The 25,223-nt window shown below is 38.9% G+C and overlaps 1 protein-coding gene and 1 non-coding gene across 24 annotated transcripts in view; both read right to left on the bottom strand.

The window, feature by feature from the left end:
• FHIT (fragile histidine triad diadenosine triphosphatase) overlaps positions 1–25,223 on the bottom strand; it is a 1,451,419-nt gene that overhangs the window by 447,550 nt on the left and 978,646 nt on the right. The gene's annotated exons all lie outside the window — the stretch shown is intronic.
• On the bottom strand, positions 22,882–22,984 carry LOC117314063 (U6 spliceosomal RNA). The gene has a single exon (XR_004528745.1). It is a non-coding gene; the product is annotated as a U6 spliceosomal RNA (small nuclear RNA).

Consider the following 25,223-nt stretch of genomic DNA (forward strand, 5'->3'; position numbering starts at 1 on the left):
TGTTATGTTTTCAGCCTGGGTATGTGAATTTCTAAATTGTTCTGTGCAAATTTCAAGAATCACAGAAAGTCTTGTTTAAGTAGAAATTTTAAAACACTCAGGAATTAAAAAGAAATCCATGAGAACTCTGAACAGGTAACAGGCTTACCCCGCATTAGGGAGAGAACAGAGATAATTTTTCTTCCGCTTCATATTGGAGATGCCAGATGCAGACGACTAAAAATGTGAAACAATATACCATGTACAGTAATTCCACTGCCTTAATTTGTGTGAAGAACACAAGTGTTCTTTTATTACACTGAAGATTTTATTCTACATTCTGTTGTTCCTTATCTAAGCATGTTAAGCCCTTTACTAACATACTGTATGACATCCAGAAGAGGTTGATGAAGACAGTGTGTAAAAGAGAAAACACCTCACGGGATAATGGATGAGAGAAGAAACTGACAATATTTAACATAAACAAGGTAAGACTAGGGCACTATGGAAAGACTTAGGAACATAGCTCCTCCATCCAGAGGACAGTACTGGATCAAGGTCATGGAGGCAGAGATACTGGATTAAGGATGCCCCTGAGGTGCTAATGAGGGTTCTGTTACCCACAGGACTGGGTTAATCAACTCCCCTTCTAGGCAATCCCCATCTGCAAACTGAGGAATGATACCTAACTTCTTTTCCAGTATTTCAGGGCCTGATGTTTGACAGTGGCCTAAAGAGCTACATGAATTGTATGCATTCTGTTCTACCATGTTTGATTTACTGTTGTGGATAATATTGAACAGAACACAATACTCCCTAACATGTCTACTTTCAGCCTCACCCTTCTCCCGAGATCTGTTACTGGAGTTATGCTACACACTACCAGAATTATTTTTACACAGTGGAATTTAGCATACAATGGGCCCAGAACAAGGGAACGGAATCATTAAAATGTGAAAAGGACAAGATTTTACCAGAACTCTTTTGCTGCCACTTTTTACAAAAAAGACTGTCACTGAACTTTTAATTAGGTTCTAAAAATGTGACCTGAGACAATAACAGAATGGCCTATTTTAATGCTACATTGCTCTTAATGGTATCTGCCTAAAAATGGGCCAGCCTTTGAAACACTCTGACATCACACTCTTGACACCTAAAATGTTGAGGCTGTGAATTCAGTTTTATTTCCTAAGATGCCTTTCTTTACTCCTCTGTTCACCCACACATCCATCTACTCACTCATCCATTCAACAAACATCTACATTTATTGCCCGGCATGAGGGAGAGAGACAGGCAGCAAGAAGAAAATGGTCCCTGCCTTCAACAGAGCTTATTAAAGCCCAGCTGGGAAGGCTGCCACTTACCTAACTTAAAATAAAACAACATGGATTGTCGGTACTTGGCCAAATTTGAAGAGACTCCAGTCTGTAAGTTTTGGTTTTTACTGTTCCCTCGAACACAGATTTCACTCTTGGTTTAGCAATTTAGCCACTGTTACTTCCAATACCCTGTATGTACTTCATATGTTGCACTGCTGCTTTCACCAACCCGGAGGTGGTCAGCCTCGCCGTGGAAAACACAGCTCTCTCTGGTGTCTTAAACAGAAACATGGTCGCCCACAGCAGATTTTTACCATTATTCTAAATTCTACGTTGTGGATTTCTATTTCTGAGGGCCACCACTAACCCTAATAACACGTTAAAGAACCTGGCAGAGCCGCTCAGGGGAAGAGAGATGCTGCCTCAGGCAGTCAGATGAAAAGAACCATTCATCAGAACCTCTCCCCCACCAAAACAATAGGACAGCCATCTGTAAGGAAACAAAATCACTTACACGTAACTATTTCAAAACCAACATTTGACCATGAAGCCATGACATGAGAATTTATTGTACTAGTCACTCTACTTTTGCATATGTTTCAAATATTCCATAATAACATTCTTTTAGACAGTCATTGCTAATGAACACCTGAGTTAGTCCACTGTATATTGGATCTAGATGTTACCCCCACTTTCACCAAAAATCTGAACTAGACCCCAACTAAACTTACTTTGGATCCTTGGGGAGAAAAAAAAAAAAGAATGTTTTAGAAAACTTTGAATTGTGTCATGTTAGCCTAGCATAGGAATTAGAGCCATCAAACCTACTCTTACCAGTCAGCTGTCTATTACAAGAGATGGCTGCCTGTCCCAGGAGCTCCTAAGTTCCCTTAGAATAGTCTAGTGACAGAGAGAAGGAAAACCACCTTGGAAAATTTTGTCGGCTGTTAACAGGCTGTTAGGACTTTTAAATCCACTGATCTAACGCATAAAAATGAGCAGAGTACTACAGTGTTAGAGTGGAAGGAACATCTTTCCAGAGGAAGATCCCTGAATTTTAGTCAAGACTCTGACACTGTGCCTTTGTCACTTTATGCCTTTAAGGATAGCACTTCACTCTTCTGGACCATACTTGCTGACAGGAAAATTTAAGGAGTTGACCTACAAGTTATGAAGGCAGTTTTCTGTCTCTTATGACCTCTGTAGTCCATGGACACCATAATATGAAAGTAATTCGAGGCTGCATTTCCAGGTGGGATCAGCCCTTCAGTTTCTCTGACTCTGTTAAAGTACCAGACACCACCCCGACGACCACGACAGTTTGTAAAGAGAAGGAGGGCTGCTACCCAAGTACACTCTCTTTGTCACGGCATGTAATCAGATGCTGGTTGGTACGAATTCACTTGTTCACAGTTGTACATGAGACATTACTTCTAAAGAGTAGCTATGGTTTCCTGATTACAAATATGTAATTAATTTAGAAAAAGGCTGCTATGAAATTACAATCCAAGCAAGCTCAGCAGGTGTCTTTGTAGTTAGAAGAACATATCTTTCCACAAATACTCATTATTTATTATATATTCTTAGATAAGAGACAGTCCCTACTGGCCCAGTGTAGAAGCGCTGAACCCCGTTTCTCATTAGAAGGCTGAGATGTGGCAACCATGGGCTCTTCAGAGAGAATTTTATGTATTCTCTGCCATCACGTGTGTCTATGTGAAGCTGTAAACCTTGAAGCACCTTTCTTGATTTTTTTTAAGGTTACACGCAGAATGGCATCCCACAGTATCACTCAGAAAACTACTTCAACACCTCAGTTTTTCTATGACCTCAGTTCTATCTACTTTCATTTATAAATTTGAAGCATAGAATTTGAGTGATAGAAGAATCCGTTTCACATATTAAAGTTAAAATATAACTCAAATAGAACTACACACACACACACACAGGAGTCCTCGGTAGAACTGGTGAAATCTGAATAAATTCTGTGGATTACACGGACGTCAATTTCCTCATATTGGTATCATACTATAATTAAGCAAGACACCAACATTAAGGCGTGGGTGTGAAGTGTACATGAGATCTCCTGACACATTATTTGTAACTCCTGGGAATTTACAATTACTGTAAAAGATAAAGTTAAAAAAAGAAAAAATAATGACCCCCCAAATGGTAAAGAAACCCATATATTTAACAAGGAGATTAAAACATAGCCAGAATCCTCACTGAATACCTTTCCTTCAAAAAAAATTTCTGTCATGATAATAAAATTAATATCCTTCAATGGAGGCATAAAAGTCACCACTACTCACCCAGGAAACAAAGACCATCTCTTTTAAAAATATTTATAGGACCTGAAATGACCTTCCCACCCCCAGATGATACCAAGAGTTTTCACTACTGAAAGCTCTTTCTTAAAACTAATAGTTATAAAATTACATTACAGACGTGCAAACCAACAAATTAGAGCTATTCAGTGGCCTTGAAGGGATTTCCACAAATAATTATTGAAAGAGAAAAGAGTCAATAAAATTCCAGTGTTGTAAAACAGTAACAAAAAAATCTCTCCAGATATGAATGTGTAAATACACATATAGACACATATATGTTATTATATAGATACATTAGCATGCTGAAAAATATGGAAGCATCATCATAGGTCAGGACTTTACAACTGTTTTCATATCTCAGCACAGATATACAAGAACAACTTTTTTATATGACACACTGGGGTAAAAGAACTGAAACTGTGCATGGCCAGAAGTGACCAGCCCAATGATTCAGCCACCAATGAATTAACATTTGAGCGCAGTAGATGGAAAGTTCTAAAGGAGCTCGTTCCCTAAGGGAGATCTGCACAGGGAAGAAGTAGGATGGATGGTGGTGTGGATGGTGAGGGTTTTGAGAATGGTGAGGGCACAGTGCTGAGTGAAAACGGGGTGGGAAGGGCTGAAGGTACAAAAATACACATACACACATTTATACATTTGTGTACATGTACTTACATGTGTGCATGTGTATACAAAATTGCATGACCGTGTACTTCCCTAGTGGCACAGTGGTTAAGAATCCGCCTGCCAATGCAGGGGACACGGGTTCGAGCCCTGGTCCGGGAAGATCCCACATGCCGCGGAGCAACTATGCCCGTGCGCCACAACTACTGAGCCTGCGCTCTAGAGCCTGTGAGCCACAACTACTGAAGCCCCACGCCTAGAGCCCGTGCTTCGCAACAAGAGAAGCCCCCGCTCGCCACAACCAGAGAAAGTCTGCATGTAGCGACAAAGACCCAACGCAGCCAAAAATAAATTTTAAAAATAAAATAAAAATAAAATTTAAAAATTGCAATGATATTTATGTGTTTTTGGTGAAACTATGTTTTAAAAACTTGTCTTATATCTTAATAATAACACAGAAAATGAGTTCAACTAGATGATCCACTAAGAATTTCTCCCTTGGATTTTTTTTTCTTGTTGTTAAAATCAAAAGGGCACAGGGTTTCTCCTTTCTTGCTTCCAAGACCCAGTGCCTGTGATATAAAAAACCATGCTCTAAGATGTCTGAGGTAAGTTGTCCTGTGTGTATAAGTTTCAGAGGAAAAGTGGCTCTTTAGACTCCAGAGGTATTAGAGTTTGTACATGGCCGTCTGGCATATCTGGGTAGGGGTTGACTTTCTCAGCAAGCCAAGACTTATTGCCAAAAGCACCATCTTTTTCCCTTTTGTTTAGACTTAACATGCCAGCAGAACAGCACAAAACTGTAGGAATTAAACCTAATCCATTATAGCTATGTTCTCTAAGTCATAAAGGAGGCAAGGGCTGGACCAAAACAAACATCAATCATGCAATGCAGGGCCACTTGTATGATTAGCATAATTCTTTAAAAGAATGCAGACAGGTAGGCACTTCTGCCATTAAATTATACTGTTTAAGGAAAATGCAGACTCGGTAGGCATTTCTAAGTGGCATTTCTTAGGCACAGTCTAAGTTTCAATAGGGTGCTTCATTAAATGTATGTGTGTGTGTGTGTGTGTGTGAGAGAGACAGACACACAGACAGACAGACAGATGATAAAAAGAAGCTGCCCTTTAAAAATCCCCACACCATATACTTTTGTTAATTTAATTTGGAGTCAGCTGTACCTTTAACAGTTCACTTCTGTTGCAATCACTGTTCCAGTTTAGTGTCACATATATTGTCATAGTTTCATTGAAACTCTTACCTCAATAAAAAGAAAAGATTAACCCCATTAGACCCATCTCAAAAGAATATCTTTGTGAGCCAACACACAGACACACACACACACACACACAGAGCCACATCAGAAGTTGGATGAAAGGGATCTTTAGGGATCTGGCAAAAGCATTAAAAAAAAAAAAAAATCTCAAAACACACCTAGGAAAGCCAAATTTACTTCCTTAACCAGCAAAATGCTATCTCAAATGTGTTAAGTAAGTAGGGAGTGTGAGTGCGTGTATATACCAATAAGTACCTAGGGGGGGGAAAAGAAGAACAGAAGGAAAGGGGAAAAATCAATACAACCCTTTAGAAAATGTCAAAAAGCTATGGAATATATCTGTATGTAAGTTCCACTCACTGCCCCTTAAAAAAGTCTTTTTGATTTTTCTGGAAAACGTTAGGCACAAAGAACATGAAAACTCAAGATATTGGTTGGCAAGGCTATGGAATGGGTAATGTTTTCCTAGAATAAAGGCTGCATTCCCTTTGCAGATACATTTGAAATTTACTGTGCACAATTTGGAACGTGATATCTTACTGGAGTAAATTCACACCTAGGGAAGCCTAGGACCTAGCAAACTGGGTGATGCAACAGTGTAGATGTCCAAATGAGGTAACCAACCAGATCCGGTAAGTACTTGACAATAATGTTTTTACTAGAAGTGCTTGGCCTGTGCCATTTTACCAGGAGTTCCTCTAGTATTGGGATACATTTGAATCTGTCATTTTAAATGCATTTACGCTTAATCTGTGTACATGAACTGCTGACCAAGCCAAGCGTGACATGTCATACTGATGATGTGTTAAGCTGCGGAAATTCAAAGTGCCACAGGTGAAACCTTAACCTTAGGAAACATTTTAATCACATTTTTCCTGGAGAAGCTTATTAAGAGATACAGGTTTTCAGAACTTGACAAATTTTCTTTATCCTGTGCCAGGTCTGAGGTGAGCAAAGTGTACTCTAAAATCACCTACCCCAAACTGTAAACTCATCTTCGGAAATTAGATGTTGACATTTAAGCACCTTATAAAAGTCAAAGCTTACGAGGACGGCTGAGAAGCTAAAAATCCTAAATGCCTACATTATGGGAAGGGACATGAAGACAGAGACCAATATTGGTGAGTATATTTAAAATTAAGTTTATCTAGTTTTCTGGGTTATCACATGCCAAGAATATACTCATTCTTTGGCATACAATGTATGTATTTTCAATCTCTGTTACGAAATAGTCGTCTATCTTTTCAAAGCATTGGTTATTATTTTCCACAAAAGCTTGGTTTTTCAACAGTATGATTTCATGTTTGTGGACTATAAAGTATGGTTCTGAGAATATAAAAGAATATAATCGCTAAGGAAGGCAATGGATTTCTGTGTGGGCAAAAGTTTTAGACCTTTCTTTTAGCTGAATGACACTCTGAGAGAGCCACTGAGCTCTAAGTTTCCATGACTGGCTGTAAAATGGAGATAGCATTCATTCATTCGTTTGATAAGTATCAAGAGAACATCTGCATTATTTCAGGTACAGAGCAGGGTGACAAAAAACACAGTGATTCTGCCTTTAAGGAAATTTGCAATCTACTGCTTTTCATCTACTTCAACTCAGAGACAAAGAATGTTTATACAATTTATTGAATTCTCAGAATAAAAGTACTCTCTAGAGAACATTCAAAATTCAAAAGAGGACTCAAAAACAAATGCTAAAACATTTATTCAACGTAATCAGGCCTTATGAACCTAGTGACTAATATATTTTAAAATATCTTATTTTAGCCACACTATAGTTTGTAAAAAAAAAAAAAAATTGATTTATTATAAAATCACAGTAAGTAGTACTATGCCAGGTGAGTACTCTTTTGTAAGCATTTACACACCTGTAATGTGTCTAGGCACTGTACTAATGGCAAGGGACATAAGGACACATTAGAACCCTGTGACCTTGAGAAGCTTATGGTCCAGAAAGGAAAACTAATGCATTGCTGGTTACTCAACATCCATCCCCATCTTTCCCTCACTCCGTCTCTCTTATATAACTACCTCAGATTTAGTCCAGGCAATCCACTACCCCACCACCAGCCCCCGACAGAGCCTGAGGCTTCCACTAAGCCAGTAGTAGGACGTGTTTCCTACTACTGATGATAAATCCAACAGAATATTTAGTATATAATAAATACTGCGTCCTCAAATTATTGAAGGGAAGATGGAGTTTTTAATGGCACTGTTGGCATAATTACATAGTCACATGAAGAAAGATAAAACCAGGTCCATTCGTTAGACCATAAACCAGGAGAGATTCCAACTGGATCAAATATTTAACTATTAAAGGTGAAACTAAGCACTAGAATAAAACATTGGTAAATTTCTCAATAACCTACAAATGAAGAATCCTAGGATTCCTAACCATGAATTAGTTAAACTATAGGAACCCTAACTATGATTTAAAGTGCAGAGGCAATGAGGGAAAAGACAGAAACTTGTGATTATATTAAACACTGTATGGAAAAGGTTCAAAAGAAGACTGGAAAAAGATATGTGTAACTTACACCAGAGACAAAAGTTCCAAATATATACAAGGCTTCAAAAATTAGAAAAAGAGGTCAACAATCAGAGTGAAAATGAGTTAGAAATATGAAATGATCAGTCACAGGTAAATATATGCAAATGGATCTTAACCATATGAAAAAAATTCTACTTTGCTTTTAGGAAGAGAAATGCAAATTAAAAGTATACTGACATGACATTTCTTACCCATCAGATATGCAAATCTTTCAGTTTGACAACATAGTATGTTGGCCCAACTTGTGGAGACAGAAACTCTCATATAGTTCTGGCGTGAATGCAGTGTGGAACTTACAAACCCTATGGAGGGAAATTTGTCAATACTGAGCAAAATTCCATAGGCATTTATCCTCTGACAGAAATTCCACTTCTGGGAATCTATCCAAAAGACATAATGGCAAAGAAAAACGAAAGATATATGCACAAAGCTATTCACTGCAGCATTATTTATAATAACAAAGACAGAAAACAATCAAAATATCTATAAATAGGGGATGGGTTGAATAAAGTATGATAAAACCACACAATGGAGTACTATGAAATTGTAAAAAAGAAGTATCTCTAGAAAGTGCAGTGGAGGGCTCTCCAGGGTATTTTGCTAGGGAAAAAACATCAGAAAAAATCATACAGTGTATCCTAAACTTACCAAAGAAACGATGTGGCCCACATGTGTGTGTATGTATGTATGTATGTGTGTACATACATATGTGTATATGTACACATACACACACATATGTACAACCCTATCTATATCTATGTATTTGCTTATGTCTTAAAAGTAGAATAAGAAACTAATAAAAATCTGTGGGAGGAAGAGACAGGATATAGGGAAGAGAAAGAAATTAGACTTCTTTGACTATACCTTGTTTTAGAGATTCAATTTTTGGAATCATGTAGTAAATTTTCTACATAATTACAAAATAAAACTTAATATAAAAAAGCAATCTCTATAAATCAGAAGTGAAATAAGACAAATTAACCTGATTTCTTATCTAGTTGGTGTCGTAAGCATTCACAGAGGGGCTATTCCAAGTGACTATTTAATAACAAGGTAATTTGGAGAAAATGTCTTAAACTGTTCATAGTAATTACATTATTCATGCTAAAATTGGCATTGTTATTCTGAGACTTGTGCATGTACTGTGGATAAGTCAAAGTAATTATAACGTTATCATTAAGAACTGAGGGGTTTTCGTTTTGTTTTGTTTGTTTGTTTTTGGTGTAGTTGAAAAGGCGTTCTGAATAGAGAAACCTACGTTCCTAAAGGCTATTCTACAAGTTGTCTTAGCTTCCTCCACAGACTTCCGTCTCTCACGTTATTGTCATGACATCCATCCTTGAGCTGTTGTTTACTTTTCACGTGATAAGGCCAACATGTGTGCACAAACATAAAAGTATATTTTTTATGTATATTGACACATGCATACACTTATTTAGATCACACACTCTCATGCGTTCATTACATTTTTGACTTGAGGAAATAGCTCTCTGGCTCAATTCTCCCAGGTTGAGGGTCAAAGTCTGTCCTTGCCCAGCATCAGACCTCACCTTCTTCCCACCAATTTGTCCTAAGCTGCTGGCTCCTTTCGGTCAACAGGCAGAAAACTCTTCTCAAATGTATGCTGTCTTTCTAGCTTGAATTCATCAATGTGGATTTCAGAGCTACTAGTGGAAACCAGTTTAAGGTATGAGTTGAATTTAAAACAAGCACTGTCTCCAGCCACACTCTTATCTTCAAAAAAGGGGAACATGAAGCACTCCCAACATCAGGACACACAGCCCAGAAGCCACGTAATATCCATTGGTAGGATGGGCCAATGGGAAACTAATGTGAAAACAATGTTTGGACCTTGTTTTAGATATAAAAGGTTTAGCCTGTGTGTATTATAGCAGACCTCTAATTATTAGAAGACAGACTCTCGAGACCTCAAGGATAATAGAGATTCAGATAGAAGACACCTCTTGAGACAAGACTGATATCTACTTCTAGGACAGTTTAGGACATTTTCTCCAAGAAACCTCTCTGTTTACCATAATAGATGTATAAGCAGAAATATTTCTGAAGCCAAAATGTCTTTTAAAAAGTAAAAGAAAAATCTAAAGAACTAGTAAGAAGAGGAGAAAATCTTTTAAAAAGTAAAAGAAAAATCTAAAGAACTAGTAAGAAGAGGAGAAAAAAAAATCTATGTGCAAAGTAATTGTAATTATTTAGTTTGGAAAAATAAACATGGTCTGCAACATGTATGAAAGGAAATAATACTGAGCAGGGAGCTAAAAAGGATCATATGAGAAAAGCCAGACTGAAATGGAAGATGTGCAAAGTTAGAATAGACTTAAGGAAAAAGAAAGTGGTGGAGCAATCCTGAGTGCTAATGGTTTTCCAAGAGACAAGGAAACAGTGGCTGTCGGGCAATGCTTCCACCAACCTGAAAGCAAAACAAAAGAGAAGAATCTTCCTCTCTCTGAAAGTACGTTGCACTTTATGATGTACCAGCTTAACGTTCTTCAGAGGTTTCTTGTGTTTATTATTCAAGACTCCTTGGTTGCAGGTGGCAAGAATGAGAATCAAACTCTCTTCAGCTAGAAAAAGACTTCATTGCCTTATATAACTAGGCATTCTAAAGATAAACAGAACGTCAGGCAAATCTAGATCAAGGGAAATACCCTTTCTTATTGGCTCTCCCCCATCTCTCCTTTCTATCTCCAAATTCTGTTTGTCTCTGATTATCTTAGGTTTTTGACCTCACACTCCTCTTCTGCAAGTGGACTCTGAAACCCCAAATCCACAGATTTCTACAAGCCTTCTTTCTTCATTTATCAAATCTCATGGAAGGTTCTGATTGGCCCTGCTTAGAAAATGCAACAGCTCCCCAGATCAATCATTAAGGGTATATGCCTGTGATAGCAAAATTGTCCAGGCCCAAGTCAAGTGCCCACCCCATGCAAACAGGACACCGCGCTTGCCAATTCCATCGGAAGCCCATAGGACGGGGAAGGCGCCGTTTTCCAATAGATCTCAACAAAAGATGTCTCTCTCTATCCTTTCAATAAGATTATTAGCCCTCTGGGGACAGGGTTATCTCAAACTTTTTTGGCCTTTTCTACATTTTCCTACAACACTTCTCTAATACATGCCTCGCGAGGAAGCAGACATATTCCAGAATTTGCACTGTAGGCATCCTCAAGGAATAATTCCTACTGACTGCAAACCTACCCCTTCAAGATTCCGTTAATTGACTGCGATCACCTAACTAGCACATGAAAACTACTCCAAGCACCAGGAGCATCAGGGAGACAAGGACATCAATTTGAAAACACCATCATGAGAAGCAGGTCCATCCACATTCCCTATCGTTAAGTTATGGATTGAAAGCACTTAAAATACAATCAAAGATTTTTAGAGATGAAAAATTGGATTGTTCACATAACCCAAGGATCTTGTAACTGTGGTGCGTGGAACACAGGGGTTGTGCAGCATCATCTCCTGGAGTGAGAAGTTCTGAGGGTGCTCATGGGTAGGGAAATGAGGAAGAGACTAAGCAGAGAAGTTTCCAGGCCCTATCCTCACTACAGGCAGAAGGTCAAAGATTATATCTCTATCTTATTTGAGAGGTTCATATTAACTTTTGTTTGAAAAAGGATTCTACTGCCAAATCTCAGAGAGAGAGAGAGAGAGAGAGAGAGAAACTATACAACCAACCAAAAAACTGCAGTTTTAGTCTAATCACTTCATTTTACCAAAAAGGAAACAGCTCCTAAATTACAGACCTGGACTCAATTTGGGAACATTCAAATCTCACTCCAGCACTCTTTATTTCACGAGGCTGCCTTTCCTAACTTGATTTTGCAAAGATTTTTTTTTAAAGTATAGTATTCTATTCTTGAGTCCTTAAACTACACATAAATATGTGAATTATATAAAACTCTTATCAGAATTTTAGAACTCTGCCTGAACCCTCAAAACTCCTAAAGACAACATCAGTGTCAAGTATGGACATAAGAAGCAAGAAGTATCTACCTACCCATCCAATGAAGTATTGATGAATCTATCTACTAAATGCTTACAAAAGGCCATTTAATTAAAGTGAATAGTTCTAGCAATCACCTTGGTTTACAACATTTAGAATCAGGAGTAAATAATATTTAAAAATCATTCCACCATACTTCTCTTCCATTTGCATACACATCATATGCACAATGCTTGGACTTGGTAATGCAAAATTCCAATAATCTTTAAGAGAACATTTAAAGACTTTACGATTGAAAAGAAAAATTTTTGGAGTACTTTTGAATCCATTTTCTAAAACTAAATGACTTTTTTAAGGCTTAATTACCATGATAAATAAATACATACATTGGTACGTGAATCATAATAAAAGGAACACATGTGTGGTCCACAGTAAGTGAAGAGACATCAGAGCCAAGAGTGTATTTCAGAATGCCAGCTGAAAGCTTTGACCAGGAAGGGAAGAAATATTGGCCCATTGCCCAAGAAATCACCTGCTATATTGGCTTTTAATTCATTTAAAAAACAAGAGAATTTATATATAAACTGTGGACAATTTTAAGAAGGTTTGGGGGTAACCTGAGCACACAGTCCTAAAGAACCTCTCCAGGACAGCTACATGCAATTCTTTGTAAGAGTCAAATCTGTTGGTTCATTAATCTTATTATTCAGAGACTAATATCAAATCCTAATACACCTAAGAGTTAAAACTAAAATGCAAGTTCAATGAAAAGCTAAAACCCTGAAGACCTATTGCATTTTTCCACATGTCTAAAGTTTTTTTACTATTGTTAGGTCAGGTCCTATTTTCTCACTGGGTGTAAGATACAGCATTGCAATGTCCCAAATGTAGTACAGTCATAAGCAAAAACTTTCACAAACCGTGTATAAAACTACTCAATGTACTGCCTGTCTATCTAGAACTAGGCTGAAATACACTGATCAGAGCACGTTTGCAACCTATTAATCCTACAGCTTGTACTTCAACAAGGCTGGCTGGATAGATAATCCAGGCACATGCAGGGTTCCATAGCACAAAACAGTTTTGAATGTCTTAGGCTATTACCTAAGCCAACAGCAAAATTGATTTTTCCAGACATGTTCCAGTGTCTGCTCACCCTTTTCTGCTACCAACTGTCATCTCACTCCCCTGATAAAACTCTTGACGTATTCTGCAGTATCCTCTACTCCTTTCCCATTCCAAACAGCTGTCTTCCCTTCCTGGCAGGAGCTCCCCAACATCTGGACGCTCAGGATGGCTACTGTTGTGATGGACAGATTCCACTTTATCCAAATACCCAGCTCTGAGAATATAAAATCCGCCTAAAGAGGGAGGAGTGCAAAAGCTTCGCCTGCTAAACAAAGACGAGTTCAAGTAATTGCTGTATCGAAGCCGTAGAATTTAGAACAATTTCTTTTAAACCACAGTTTCGTGACACCCGTAATATGGTACCGAATATAAAATGCCATAATTCTGAGAGGATAAATGATGACATGCTTCCTAAGTTGCTACCCAGGTGGTTATAACAAATCCAAACTCCTAACTCAAACACAGAATTTCTGCTTCATGGTCTAATTTGAGGTTTTGTTTTGTTTTCTTCCCCAACTAGAGTTAAGAACAAAAACATGTGCGTGAGATGAAAATGGATGAGTTGAAGAAAAATAAATCACCTTCCTTCAGTTCACTGCCCCTATCCAATCAATCACCAGTTCCACCCTATACAACTTCCTAAATATGTATCGTCTCTTGCATATTCTGCTACAATAGTTTTTGTAACTGTTTTCCTATAGCCATTCTTCCCAACACTAAAACCTATTCTCCCTAAACAGCTAGAGTGATATTTTTTTAAGTGCAAATTGGGTCATGTCATCCTCACTATTCCCTTCCTAAATCCCATGGATGGCTCCTCTTCCTCGTAGGGTTAAACCTACATTAGCCCCCAGGGACCCCAAAGACCCTTGCATGACCCTGGCCCCAGCTTCTCTCTCCAGCCTCACCTTGAGCCTCTAGTCCTCTCATTCAACGTATCCAACAGTGGCCTGTCTTCCATCATCCAAATACATCAAAATCCTCCCATGTTTAAGGTCTTCCTAAGCTCTGTTCTCTTTGCCTGGCTCCCTCCAGCTCCTGTTCAGATCTTGATTTATGTGTCACTTCCTAAGAAAATTACTCTTCAGTCCATTGAAAAATATGTTAGGTATCCTTTTATACCTTTCATGGGATCATGTCATCTTTCTTTGTGGCAGATTTTACAACTGTAGTTAATTAACATATTAAATCAAACATTAAAGAGATTTGCAAAACTATAAAACAATGCCATTCTCATATTTTTTTTCAAAAAGAGGTTTTTTAAAGTTATATTAATGTATAATGGATTTATTATTGTTATTTTAAATGAATTAATAGCTTAAACATTTCTTGGTTTTAATTTCTATTACAGTAAATTTCAATAGATACAACCATATAAACAAAAGCCCTTTGGGTCTTTGATAATTTTTAAAAGTTTAAAGGGTCCTGAGACCAAAATGTTTAAGAACGACTGCATAGGAAATTATTTTATGGTTTAAGAAAGAACGAGATAGTGTATTATAAGTAATATTAAATCTTTTAGAAATAGTTATTTTAAATTTTATTTAAATACACTTTACATGAGAAAGAATGTTTTCATGTAATATTGCTAACTTGGAAAAAAATGTTATAGTCTTATATACTGTTAAGTAAATTATAACAGGATTGGTTAGGCTGGGTCATTAGTAATGTGTTCATTACAACAGAGTTCAGAGGAAAATTCAACTTCCCATGACAAGCAGAGTTTACAGCTTTAAGTGAACAATTTTCTCCTTTAAAAGCATTTTAACAAATGTCACCTTTAATAACAAACACATAACCTCAAACTTTTGAGGCAAAGATGCTGGAAAATCACAATTAAGACAAACCTTTTGATTTATTTTGATCTATTTAAGAACAGAAAATTTCTTAACAGAAGAAACAATTTTTCAATGACAAGATACAAAGTATGTGTTCAATAGTAATGGCAATAATCATTACCACAAAAACAACACTCACATATAGCACTGTTCTAAGAGCTTCACAATTTTTACTTACTAAATCTTCCCTACAACCTTAGATACTATTAATATCAGCCCTAGTACATGGACCTTGCCCCAGGTCCCACAGTTAAGTGAGAACAAGATTTGTAGTGAAGTGGGTGGACCTAGAGTCTGTCATACAGAGCGAAGTAAGTCAGAAAGAGAAAGACAAATACCATATGCTAACACATATATATGGAATCTAAGGAAAAAAAAAATGTCATGAAGAACCTAGGGGCAAGATGGGAATAAAGACCCAGACCTACTAGAGAATGGACTTGAGGATATGGGGAGGGGAAGGGTAAGCTAGGACGAAGTGAGACAGTGGCATGGACATATATACACTACCAAATGTAAAATAGATAGCTAGTGGGAAGCAGCCGCATAGCACAGGGAGATCAGCTCGGTGCTTTGTGACCACCTGGATGGGTGGGATAGGGAGGGTGGGAGGGAGGGAGCCGCAAGAGGGAGGAGAGGGAACATACGTATATGTATAACTGATTCACTTTGGTATAAAGCAGAAACTCACACACCATTGTAAAGCAATTATACTCCAATAAAGATGTAAAGAAAAAAAAAAGAATTGGGATTTGAATCTTAACGTTATGCTAATGAGAATGTGTATACGTAAACTAATCTCCTTTCTTGCCCTTTCTCGCTTATAAACAAAGGTAAGAGCTAACACCATCAAGGCTTTATTGCTTTATTTTCTCCAAATACTCATTCCAACAGCTTCTTCAAAGACTCTCCTGAAGCACCATGGTAGCTAGCAATCTCTGATTTTACTATAATTTTAACCAACGCCGAATGAAATGACTTGTTTCCTTACCTATGGTCTATCTACCCACTTATCTGTGCCCCCCCCGCCCCCACCCCCGCACAAGCTATTTAATTTTCCCATTACATCTGGTTTTCTCTTTTGAGGTTTTCACGGCTGCTGAAGATTTTTCTGGCAATGATGGGTTTTCGCCCATTCATGATCCTTTTGGCAGACTTTTAATCATCAAATACTAATGTTTCTCAGCCTTCTGACTATAAGAAAGCTAATACGCTGTAATCTTTTCTTCCTTAATGGTCCTATTTTTTGTTCAATATCTATTTCATCTGTTTGAGTAGCAGATATCGTAAATAACCAGAGTTTGGACTCCCCAGTAATTGAAAGAAAATTCTATCGAAGGTTAATGTATTTATGTTAAACAGAAGGCAGTTTGTAGCCCTGAAATGAACTGTTATTTCTCCTGACATCTTCCTGATTAGAACAGTAAACTCTGTATAGAGTAAGGAACCTTGAAAGTAGTCAGAATTTTAGGGGAAATACTTCTTAAAATATATAACCAGATAGAGGGCTCCCAGATCACCTGACAGAATATTTTCATTTTCTCTGCTGAAATGTCAGTGTAAGTGATACCCCCATGTCCCTCAGTGAATCTCCAAAAACCAACTATGCTTTCTCCTTGGAGGTTATGTTTTCCCCAATCAGTCCATTTCTTTTCTTTTTTTTTTTTTCACTTTTATTTTATATTGGAGTATATAGCTGATTAACAGTGACGTGTTAGTTACAGGTATACAGCAATGTGATTCATTTATACCCATAGAAATATCCATTCTTTTTCAAATTCTTTTCCCATTTAGGTTAATACAGAGTATTGAGCTGAGCTTGTCCTCACCCAGAGGTTAATGAAACAGAGATTTCAGGGTCCCTTGCTTTAAGGTCCCCTCCAAGACCCTGTATCTAATTGCACAGTTTTAATTTTGTATGCTTTATGCTAAGGAGGGCTCTAAAAATTGCATAATCTCCTGATCCTATCAAACCTCAATCTGCCTTATCTAAGTTCTAAATATTTCAGTGAACTTACTGTTACTGAATTTATCTACTCATACTTTAGTACCTGCACCTAGGGAAAATCCTTTGGTGTGACTCATGGACATCAGGTCCCTTGGCTACAAAAGCTTATTTCAACAAGAAAGTGGCAAAGAATTACAAGTCAGGATAGGTGGTATAAACATGAATTTTACACCTAAATGTCTAGCAATAGGTGATTAGATTAAAAATAAGGTAAATCTGTAACAGAGACAACGTGGATGCTTCTCGCCCTAATTGGACCCGCATAATTTTAAAACGTAAGTTAAAAATTGGGGGATTTCACATAAAACGCAAATGTCAAGCTTCTTTCAAAAAACTAGAAGGTCTGACAAAACTGGGCAAAAATATGCTTTGGCCTGAACATGTTTCCCACCCACTGCTCTTCACTAATTTACACTGCCTGGCTCTCGCCTTGTAAGCATTTGTATATGCCACCCTCAAATTATATGAATAATGTCCAAGAGATATCACTAAAAAAATTAACTAACAATATAGCATTCATAGTATACTTCCACTTTCATTTTAAATGACATATAAAATACATTTTAAGACAAATTCAAACAAGACATAATTGTTTCTTATGGTATGCAATTCTTTTTTAACTTTCAGGGGGAAAAGAAAAAATACAAGTTTTTAATCCGTTAGATTTTTTTTTTTATAACAAAAAAACATTTCCCACCACATTTAAGTACAACTTCAGTAGCAAATGCTATGTTGATGGTTTGGCCAAAAGGAGGACAAGGCAACAGTACTTGCTCAAATCCAGGGACTGGGGCCCCAAAAATTTATTTTCCAGGCCAGAGCACAGACAGAGGAAGCACGGATGAAGCATTTAGAGCTGGCAGTTCTTCACAGCAGTATGAGAAAAGGAAAACCACAATAGATGCCATCCTTTCTGGATCCCAAATAACACCCAATTAACCAACATCACTAGAGCAACTCGTGTGGACCGTTTTAATATATATTCACAGCGTGTGTCATGAGGGCTCCTGGCTGCTATTAAAAGGGTGGGCTAGCAACATGAATTAACAGTAAGACATGTGGTATATTATGGCTCCAAACTGCCTAAAGAATTTAGCCAATGTCCTTATTATTCTTCATGTACCCTCACAGCTCCTGAGAATCATGTAACTGTGAATTCAACTGGTCCCAAATGCTAAATGGAAAACAAAATGTCTTGTAAAAGTATCTTTGAGTAACTGCTCCATCTAGCTTCCTTTCTCATCCACTAACTTAGTACATGTTATGATCAACAGATTGTTCTGTTTTCTGAACCTTTTTTGCTTTGTTTTGGGCACACAGAACTCTCCAGGGTAGACAGTCCAAGATTCTGGGTGGGAGAAAAACAAGTGCACCGGGAGAACAGCAGTTCAGTATACAAGGAAAACCAGAACACTGCCCCCCATTACCACCAGCCTGGGTCGCCTAACAGGCATACATGTTCCCACCTGGTTCCCCTACAGTCCACTCTCCTTCCAACAGCCACAGTCATCTATGAGAGTATCAGGTAAGATCATATCACTCCTCAGCTTAAAATTCTCCACGGGCTTCGATGCATACTTAGAATAAAATGCAACCTTCTGCGCACTGCCTACAAGGCTCCTTCATGATCTGGCCACGTACTTAGTTCTGCAACTTCTTTTCGTACCATTCTTATTACTAAAACATGGCCAATCCCTGTCATTCCAAACTCTTGATATTTGATGCTCACTCAGCCTGGAATACCCTTCCCATAGATTTTTTTTTTTTTTTTTTTAATGGCTGGTCCCTTCTCTTCCTTCAGGTATTAACTCAAAGTCACCTCTTCAAAGATTCTCCTATCTAGAGTAGGGCATCCATTTTCCCATTCCCAATCACACTGCCCTAGTTAAGGTTTTTCATTGCACTTGGTACGTGAAATTACTCTCTTTTCTATGAGTTTTCTTATTGATTATCTCTACACAAACACATGCACAGACAGTCACACACACACAGAAATTTACACTCCATCAGGACAGAGGCCTTGTCTATCTTGCCTATTACTATCTTCCCAGCAACCAGAGCAGAATCCAGCAGGCAGTAAGTGCTCAAAAAACAAAATCTGGCATGAAAAAAATGAACCTGCCAGTTTAGCAGTTATACTCAGAGGATAATCAAGGGAGCAAAACTGAGATTACATGTGACTCAGCTGGCTGAAGTTTCATCTAACATGAGAAACAATATCTTCTTTCTGTGAAAACAGCCCTGGTCCCTCTTACTAGGGTGGGCAAAACACAAGCCCTAGAGAAGAAAATTTATTCCTCCACAGTCCTTTGCATGTTCCCCAAATTTCAATCATTCACCTTCCCTCCTGTACAGTTTGTGCCATTTCTCAGTACCACATGTACCAATTATTTACTCAATTTTTTTTCCACACAATATTTTTTACTCAAGCCTCAATACTAATCAACAAAATTTGTAAAATAATGGGTTTTCTGGGGACTATATATATATATTTCCAAATCATATTGCAATTAACCTTTGGCTATTAAAACACATACACATTCATGTTCATACATTTTTTTTTTCATCTAAAAGGATCTCTTCCCACACTCGAGGAAACAGTTCATTACAAATGAAGGGAGACACTCTTCCCGGGGCTCCAGCTCCCCTTAGGCGGGCATTACACAGCAGAGTTCCATGGGAAGAGGTGATGTTTACTAAGCACTAGCTCTATGGCAGGCCCTGTGCAAGCTCTTTATTAAAATACCCGATTTGAGGACGTACTCATATTATTTGTTTTGTAGGGGAGGACTAGGTATGAAGAGCTTAAATGTTTGCTCAAGGTCACTGCTATGGATGGAATGTCTGCATCCCCCCAAATCCATATGTTGAAGCCTTAATCCCCAGTAGGATGGTATTTGGAAGTGGGGCCATGAGGAGGTAATCACAGTTAGATTAGGTCATGGAGCTGGTGCCCTCATGATGGGATTCATGTTCTCATCACAAGAAGAGAAGACAGGAGCGCTCACTCTCTACCATGTGAGGACACAGCAAGAAGGTAGCTGTCTGCAAACCAGGAAGAGAGGCCTCACCAGAAGGCGACCATGCTGGTACCCTCATCTTAGGATGCCCAGCCTCCAGAATTGTGAGAAATAAATCTCTGTCACTTAAGCCACCCAGTCCATAGTATTTTATTACAGCAGCCCAAGCTAAGAGAGTCACACAGCTAGGAAACAGCAGAAGTAGGACTCAAATTCAAGTGTGTCACGCACCAGAGTCTGTTCTCTTAACCCTGTGTTATATGGCATCTATGCAGTGCATAACCAATCTGTGCTTTGTTTCATAATAAAAACACTTCTTTCCTGAGGTACTAACAGGAGAGTTTTTATTTACTAATATAAAAGCTGCACACACACAGCTGACTTCCCTTCACGACTCCTAAGCAACAAGCTTGTTGAGAGTCTACAAGCTCAGCCCTCTTTTCACTATTCAATGAATTTAAGTGTTGCTAATCTAATCACTGTCTTTCATACTATTAGACTTTTATTTTCATAATTACAGGCTGCCAGAGGCTTCTTCTAAAGCCCCCTGCTAAGTCTCCACCCCAGATACAGGTTTAAATTGCTTTCTTAGCACCCCTGGGAATTCTCTGAGAAATGACTGAAACTTTGGATCTCACTACCTAGGAGAGACCTCTGGTTTCTCTCCTCTTCAGCAGCCCTCAGTGGAATTCAGAGCGCCCCCCAGCTGACCAGGCCTGCCCCTGAGTCTCCTCCCTCTCAAAGTCCAGTGAGGTCACAGTTCTGTACCTGTGTTTTGTCACCTTTTTTCCTGATGCTTGCATGGCTGTCAAAACAACATGCTAAGCTTGGTAGCTTTTTTTTTTTTTTTTTTTTGTGGTACACGGGCCTTTCACTGTTGTGGCCTCTCCCGTCGCAGAGCACAGGCTCCGGATGCGCAGGCTCAGCGGCCATGGCTCACGGGCCCAGCCGCTCCGCAGCATGTGGGATCTTCCCGGACCGGGGCACGAACCCATGTCCCCTGCATCGGCAGGTGGACTCTCAACCACTGTGCCACCAGGGAAGCCCTAAGCTTGGTAGCTTTTAAATCAACTTGTAGAAGTATGTCTTTGTGTCCTGTGTAAAGTTTTAACTATACAAAATAAAAAATTAACAATAACAGCTCATCTTTACAGAGTTCCTATTAAGCACCATGCTAAGAAATTTAACATATTTATTCCTCCAAAAAAAAAAAATCCATGTGAAGTAGCTATTTTTTTTTTCTCATTTTATCCCCATCTTATAGAAAAGTGAGGTCTATACAGGTTGTTTAACTTGCCCAAAATCAAGTTGAAAGGAGAATCCAAGCTTCCTATTCTGAAGTTCCACTACATATATTAGGTACTGTCAGTATATACACACTGGTCAAGGTAAAACTGTCTTCAGCTGATCCTTACACAAAACTATGACAACCAACAAGGAGTAGACCCATTTTTCTGTAAATGCAGAGGTTAATTAACCTAAGCATTGAAGAAAATTTGTTTTTTAATAAAGAGTGTGCTTCCTTTTCCTTCAAGACCTATAATCTGCTCTTGTAGGTGTCTTCACTGATTTTTCAAGGATCTTCTGAAGGTTCCCTTCATGAAGTCTCTCCTTGTATTTATGTTCCTACTAGATTATAATCAGGGTAACCATGAAGTTCCAGTTTATCCATGTTCTCGCAAACTTCCTCTTTTGGAAGGCAAATTGTATGGCTTCCCTAACCATATTCTCCATGAGGGCAGGCTGGGCCTTTTCTTTATATCTGTCACCAGGATTTTCAGATTTCAAATCAATACAGGAGTACTGCTTGTTAAATTGTCCTCTTCCACAACTAGGTATAATTTCTCCATTACTGGATCTTTCACTGCACTTTGCTTCTGTCCCCCTTCCAAGAATGATCACATACTGATTTTTTAATAGTTCACAGACCACACTCTGTTCCACTATGGTAGCCCTAGGTCCCTACTCATCTTTTATCCCCTGGGCAGCTGGTAAGATGCTTTATCCAGGGATGTGGTTAACTACATACTGACAAACTAAACTGGATATTCTTACAATGTCCCACCTTAGTTCACTCTTTCACGCAAACACTTCCTGAGGACTTACACCAGATCCTAGGAAAACAAGAGACAGGTACGTGCCTCCTCTGAAGTGATCTACAATCTAAAGGAGCAACTGCCAATGGAACGGAAAATGAGAGAGCTGATAAATGATGCAAAGAATATTGGCAGAAATCAGACGGAATGTCTGTCTTTGCCTAAGGAGTGGGAGAAAGTTCAAAAAGAAGGCTAAAAGACCAGGAGGTATGGTCCAGATAGAAATGTCCTGAGGACTGGGGGTGCGGGGAGGGAGTTGGAGAGGCCCTCCCAGGCAGAGAGGAAAGAAAGGGCAGACACAAGAAACCATGCAGTCTGGTGCTCGTATGTCACACGGCACTCAGTTGGAGCTTAATATCCCAAGGGAGACAAGTAGAAGTAGTAGACAGGCCTACCTCCCAAAAGGCTGCTCTGTTAAATACTATAGAAATAATTAATAAGCATTTAAAGCAAAATGTGTCCTTTTTTTTTGAACATCAGAATTCAGTAGTAGCTTTTAATTTAATTTTTTTAATTGGAGTATAGTTGCTTTACACTGCTGTATCAGTTTCTGCTGTATAGCAAAGTGAATCAGCCATATGTATAAATATATCCCCTCTTTTTTTGGATTTCCGTCCCAATTCGGTCACCAAAGAGCACCGAGTAGAGCTCCCTGTGTTATACAGTAGCTTCTCATTAGTTATCTGCTTTTATAGTAGTAGTATATATATGTCAATCCCAATCTCCCAATTCAAAAAATATGGAATGACTCACGAATTTGTCATCCTTGTGCAGGGGCCATGCTACTCTTCTCCGTATCATTTCAATTTTAGTATATGTGCTGCTGAAGTGAGCATAACATTTGTCCTCTTTTAAGACAGTGATTTAGGGATCGACAAAACTGAGCTGTAACTTGAAACAATGGTAGGATGGGGGAGGGGACAGATGACCTACAAACAGCATATTCTGGGCTAAGACCAACTAAAACCTTCTTCTTCTTTGTATTTCCATTAACAGGACTGGTAGAGGACAAAGCCTTGCTTAGGAATTCAGTCATGTTAAAGGAAAAATGGTCATTTCAACATTTCTGTGACTCTACCTTGCCGAAGGGACCCAGGGTGGCTGGATCCTCTGTTTGTAAAACATAATATTGGGCTTCCCTGGTGGCGCAATGGTTAACAATCCGCCTGCAAGTGCAGGGGACACAGGTTCGAGCCCTGGTCTGGGAAGATCCCACATGCCTCGGAACAACTAAGCTCGTGTGCCACAACAACTGAGTCTGTGCTCTAGGGTCCGCGAGCCACAACTACTGAAGCCCACGCACCTAGAGCCCATGCTCCGCAACAAGAGAAGCCACTGCAATAAGAAGCCTGTGCACTGCAACGAAGAGTAGCCCCGGCTCACCGCAACTAGGGAAAGCCCGTGCACAGCAGCGAAGACCCAATGTAGCCATAAATAATGAATGAATGAATGAATTTGTAAAAAAAGAAAAAAAGAAAAAACATAATATTGGATCATGGGATGAGGCCCGCCAACAGAGAGGAGATGTCATGACTGTAGGAAGACACAGGTTGGAGCAGATGTTAACAACTGGCCTCAGGGGAATTCGACCTGGCACACCATCTGGGAGAAATGCCCTGTGTCGAAGAATGACCAATGGATTTTTACAAGAGAGCTGTCCTCTGTTCAATTAAAAATTATTGCCTGTATTATACTATGTTCTGTGATCCCCCTCCTTTAGCCTGAAGCTTTAGTGTGTCTGCTATGATCCGTGGCTGCAGGTAAGAAGTACTTTGAGAAAATGAGAAACGGACAGTCTCCAGGCTGGAAGGAAGCAAGTAGGGAAAGCAACAGTTAGTTGTTACCAGAGCCTAGATATAGAGGAGGGAGGAACAGTCAGGAAGGGAACTCAGAGGAGTATGTGAGTGTCTCCAGAATGAGAAGTAATAATCACGCTGCAGTCCTTTTTCCTTGACAAGGGCTGGTTTCCCAGCAAGCTTCCCTCTGTGGACACTCAGGTCTCACCTCCTGTCTAAAACTGTTCTGGCCCTCTATGTGGAAGTGAGCCTCTCTCTTCTCTGGCAAAAACGTCTACCTATCTAATGTGGTAATTGAATCAGATTTAATTCAAAGAAAAATCGTAAGTCCTTTCCACACATCCACAAAAGAAAGCACTTAACCTCAATAAACTAACAGTTAGGGACTCACCTAATGGTCCAGTGGTTAAGACCTCAACCTCCCAACGCAGGGGGTCCGGGTTCGACCTCTGGTTGGGGAACTAGATCCTGCATGCCTGCCGCAGCTATCAATAAAAGTTCCCTCGTGCCGCAACTAAAGATCCTGCGTGTGGTGACTAAGACCCAGCACAGCCAAATAAACAAATAAATATTAAGGATAAATAAATAAATAAACTAGCAGTTAGGAGGATGAGAAAACATACCAGAGCTCAGAGATACGTAGCAAATCAAAATTCTTCCCATTCGTGTGAAGGAAATAAGCCAAAATAAGTTTTCTTCTCGGACTAAACCACATAACACAACACATATTAAAAAGATGGGCTGGAGCAATGAGCTGCAACCATCCGTGATTCAGTGGAATCCCCAAACACTCCCCACCAGTTTCACAGCACTTCACCGGCACCAGAAAATGACATTTACTGAGATTCTTAATAAAAATGAACATATTTGGCTGTTTCATATGTTATTGGATTTTTTGGCATATGTTTCAGAACTCAAATACCTTAACTCTGCTTGTGAGTGAGACAGGGTTCCCCAGGGGATCACTCTCCTACTCCTGGAAATAATATTTTCATTACTCAAGTCGGGGTAGGTAAGGAATTGAAAGTTTCCTGACTCTTGCCAGGGAGATAGCTTAACTCAAGTGTGTTACGTTTTCATTATTTGTATCTTCTCTTGAAATGTGAGGGCTGTCTGCAAGTTTTGTGGCATATGTTTTTTACCTGCCTCTGTTCAGTGATTTCCTGGAAGAAGGAAGAATATGGCTTAACTAAACAACTCTTGGGATCCTGCTTTAATATATACAGCATTTATCCCCAATTAGGTTAACTATGCATCACTGTTCAAAAATATTCTTACA

This window comes from Tursiops truncatus, chromosome 10, assembly GCF_011762595.2.
Source record: "Tursiops truncatus isolate mTurTru1 chromosome 10, mTurTru1.mat.Y, whole genome shotgun sequence".
Taxonomy (NCBI): Eukaryota; Metazoa; Chordata; class Mammalia; order Artiodactyla; family Delphinidae; genus Tursiops; species Tursiops truncatus.